Source organism: Homarus americanus, unplaced genomic scaffold (genome assembly GCF_018991925.1).
Source record: "Homarus americanus isolate GMGI-L3 unplaced genomic scaffold, GMGI_Hamer_2.0 scaffold12516, whole genome shotgun sequence".
Classification (NCBI taxonomy): Eukaryota; Metazoa; Arthropoda; class Malacostraca; order Decapoda; family Nephropidae; genus Homarus; species Homarus americanus.
The window spans coordinates 6,661-11,193 of record NW_024744886.1 but is presented as its reverse complement, the minus strand read 5'-3'; the positions used below and the strand labels follow the sequence as shown (position 1 = coordinate 11,193).

General features: G+C 43.5%; 1 long non-coding RNA gene across 1 annotated transcript; it reads left to right on the top strand.

Annotated features, from left to right (window-relative positions):
• Window positions 1-509: 509 nt before the first annotated feature.
• On the top strand, window positions 510-4,225 carry LOC121878247. Its single transcript, XR_006091115.1, has 4 exons — window positions 510-1,014; window positions 1,154-1,298; window positions 2,089-2,956; window positions 3,849-4,225. It is a non-coding gene; the product is annotated as an uncharacterized LOC121878247 (long non-coding RNA).
• The last annotated feature ends 308 nt before the right edge of the window (window positions 4,226-4,533 follow it).

The following is a 4,533-nucleotide window of genomic DNA, read 5'->3' as shown; positions in this document are numbered from 1 at the left end:
CACACCAGGGCACCTCTCTACCCACACACCAGGGCACCACTCTACACACCACACCTCTCTAGGCATCTCTGCACCTCTCTACCCACACACTAGGTGCACCTCTCTACCCACACACTAGGTGCACCTCTCTACCCACACACTAGGTGCACCTCTCTACCCACACACTAGGTGCACCTCTCTACCCACACACTAGGTGCACCTCTCTACCCACACACTAGGTGCACCTCTCTACCCACACACTAGGTGCACCTCTCTACCCACACACTAGGTGCACCTCTCTACCCACACACTAGGTGCACCTCTCAACCCACACACTAGGTGCACCTCTCTACCCACACACTAGGTGCACCTCTCTACCCACACACTAGGTGCACCTCTTTACCCACACACTAGGTGCACCTCTCTACCCACACACTAGGTGCACCTCTCTACCCACACACCAAGTGCACCTCTCTACCCACACACCAGGGGGACCTCTCTACCCACACACCAGGGACACCACTCTCCCCACATCGTACACTGACATATTAACTTAGAGACTTATTTTGACTCATTAATTTGGGATTTTTTCAAGGGTAGAATTCATACCAGATATAAAAGATTTATAACTCAGGTTGTAAGGTAACAAACTTGTATACATTAAAATCAAGGACGTGTTCTGTATAAATAAAATTGTACGTGAAGGATAAGGTAAAATAACGATAAGTCACTGTAATAAAAACCAGCATTGGGTCTTGAGCTTCGTCTTACACGTGTCCAGCAGGAGCAAGTGACACGGAGGACAGCACCTCCCCGACCAGCCTTAATATCAGCATCGTCTTCAGTGACTCCGTCTTCTCCCCACTGACCGGAGGAGCGGTAGTCAACAAAAGCTTGGGTGGCAACGGAGGAGCGAGGGATCCAAGCTTCACCTTGGCCGCCCTACGCCAGCCCGGCATTCACTTAGAGGAGGGCGAAGATATAGATTCCTTCATTGCAAACCTTACCATTCCTCCACCAGCTGAAGGAGGTGTGGTAAGCAATGTAGTGATTATGCATTCATTATAATGCTGCTGTTTTTATCCATTTTGATGACTATACAGTACATGGAACTCCAAGATATTCCCTTATTTACAAATAGAGAATTGTTCTGTATATACGATGCCGTTTACAGAACCTTCAGACGTGCGCGGAGAACCGTAAGATGGGGAACGAGTACGACATCTCTGCGTTTATTATCCCGCCGCCTCCTCCACCCTCGGACGAGAAGGACAACAGGTCGTTCGACATTATACGGAGCCAAAGAAGGAATCAGTAGGGTGAGTTGTTGTGAGGTTCATCTAATTTTCTACAATTAAATGCAATACTGTATTACTGTAAGTGTACTGTGGAAGTGTTTGTCTGAACTAAATGAATTTGTTTCTGTTCATAGATGTTATTGATTTACCGTACAGTGTAACATACATCATCGTGTAAGAAGATTACCGCACTGTAATAATTAGTTATGAGTTTATAATAAATACTGTACAGTTTTATACAACACAATACGGTACTTAGGAAAACAGGGAGGCCATTTAAAATCACATTTCCTGGTGGTATGTATGACTCTCAGGTTGTTTATCTCTTTAAGGAGGAGTATCACTCTAGGTGTTTTGTTATGGGTAATGTCAGACTGTTTTCAGGTTGGAGAAATGTGTTACTCAATGGGTTAAAATGGTTAAGTTTTATTGTGATTTCTCCTGTAGTAAAAGAATATTGTTAATTTATTAATTTATCATTCCACCACTTAAAAGTTTATTAGCTGCTGGGCCAGTTGGTCTGTTCTTTTTTAATTTGCTGTGAACACTAGTGTTAGGTGTTCGTACAGGAAGAAATCTATAATATTTGGGAGTGTCACTGGATAACACCCTTCTCATGTGTGTCTCAGCCAGGACTCAAACCCATGATACATTCATTACTGCCGTACCAGCAAATGTTTGTTTTTACCTAAAGTATTTGCTGTTAGTTCTTTCCTTCTGAAAGTATATCACAAACAGTGATGTAGGAGGTATTTACTTTAAGATATAATTTTTTAGTACAAAAATGAGCTAAATTGGTTTATCGTTACAGATGGTGTGCGAGGACAACAGCGACATGGAGGTCGGGGAGAAGGACCACGACATGGGCGAGGTGCACGTCAGCTCAGAGACGATGGCCAAGCGTGCCAACCTAGCGGGGAAGGTCGCATCTCTGCAGAGGCGCTTCGAAGTTCCTCCCAGGACTGCCTACGGTAGTCTGCCTACCTCAAGTGCCTCCGTAGACAATCGTCAGTTGCTACCGAGATCAAATAATTCTAATGTAGGACATGAACTGCATGCCAAATTGGCACAGGCATTAGAGGAAAATGATAAGATGTTCAAAGGTTTCGACACTCAACAAATGACGAGTGCCAAAAATACCGGCGGAAGTCGGGAGAGCGGCGACTCCAAGCATCCGTCGGTCACGGCCAGAGTACGAACCTTCAGCTCTGGGGGAAACTGGACCGCCTCTTCTCTTCAGCGCCAAAAGACCGTGCCAACCAGTAAGGCAGAGGGAAAATAGGAGGACTCTCCACCTCCCCCTCCTCCACGAACGCCCATCACACGAACCGGCACTCTGACTAACCCAAAGAAATCCAAGCCTTCTCGTCCCTCGTCAAAAATCCAGAGAAGTATATCTATGAGCACAGGTAACCTCTCCAAGTCTGCCTCTCAAGACGACATGACGAGTCACGCCAGTTACATCACCATCCTGAAGTCGAGCACCAAAGCCTCGGCCTCCAGCGAAGACGTCAGCCAAGCCAAAGCCTCCCCGGGGTCCCCCTCCAAACAAAGGGTAGCCTCCAGTAACGATTCTCTCGCGTCGTCCTCCAGTGAATTCCTCTACTGAAGAATTACTCTTAAAATTTTCAATAAATCTCTAAACATCATTAATGAACTACAGCTCAGCCAGTCTGGAGGTGAATATATTCTCTATTTTTGGGAATTGGAAAAAAAATTGATTTTATGTACTGATGTGTTTAATTCTTTATACGATCGGTAGCATGGATACAATATGAAAAAAAGACGAGGGTAGAGGGAGGTAAAGGTTTTATTATGAGAAGTTGGTAAATGTAACAGCTGAGAGGCAGAGTTATCCTGTTTAACGCTGAGAGAAATAAAGATTCAATGTGATAAAAGAAAACTTAAAAGAGAGGAAACGGTTAGATGGGATCTCTTTAGTAATCATATTGAAACTGTCTATTTACCTAGAATAATACAGAATAGGGATGTTATAAATCTTGGTTTTAATAGAATAACAAAAGTGTATTGATTATGTTTAATAAAGAATCAATAGAATGACAGAGGGAAGATTTTGAGATATAAGGTAGGAAAAGTGTACTAGTGGAAGAAGAGTTTGGAACCAGACTTGGAAGAGATTATGTGGGTCACTTTTTAAATTAAGGAGCATAAAACTTACATGTAAAATTATCTAATGAAATCGATAATGTTTTTATGATATTTAAGGACCCGGATAGAGTCGTTAGAAAAGCAATGTAGGAACGTTAGAAAATGTATTAGATAAATACTGATTGTTGTCTATAGGCAGTGTACTGTATGTGAGGGAGAGGTGAAGTTGTTGCTGATGAAAGTAAGATTATAGTAGGATATGTAGTGTCACCATGATTGATTGGTGTTTGCCACGATGGGATGATAATTGAGGTTGGTGCTGTTGATGTGGTTGGTTGAGTAAAGAAAGTTGAATATGTTAATAAGTTTGGTTGATTGAAGAAAATTGATGGTGCGTGCGTGCGTGCAATATGTATGAAGCATTATCTGTTAATTTTAGTAAATAAAATTTCTCTTCCTCAGGACAATGTGAAGGCAGGTATGCAGAACAAAGGCCTTCGTTCACCATCACCAGCGCGTAAGGAGTCCCTCGCCAGATAACTCAGAGCGGCCACCCTCGGTGCCTTCCAGACTTCGCAAGCCACAGCTCAGCCCAACTACTTCTCCTACGAATAATCTGCCAGGCACACACCGTCTGCGTCCTTCGGGCAAATTAATGGCTCCTTCCGGACCTACCGGCGTAAGGCTCCCGCGAGCAGTCCCACTTCTCCTCGAGGCAGGGCTGGATTCAGGAGTGGGCAAAGTGGGCAGCTGCCCAGGGGCCTCCACATCTTACAATATTTTATTTGGATTATTTTTGTTTTCATCCTTTAAAATTCATGTTTATCTAATCCATCACGTAAAACTATGTTCAGCAAGAAGCGTGATAGAAATTAGGCAGGCAACTCCTTGAAATTCATGAAAACCTGGTTTTCCTATGAACCGACTTGAAACCACATGAATGACTCCAGTCATGTCTCACTTTTGTGTGTGTGTTTGGAATTTGTACTCTATCAATAAATATACAGTTAATTAAAAATGTCTCAATGTTCTACTTTCCTCAGTGTAACTGCATATGGCTTCAAAATTCTCCTAAGAAATGCTCAAATTTCACAATTTTCCCGGGGGGCTTATAGCGCCCCCCCGGAACGCCCAGATGTTTAGGCTC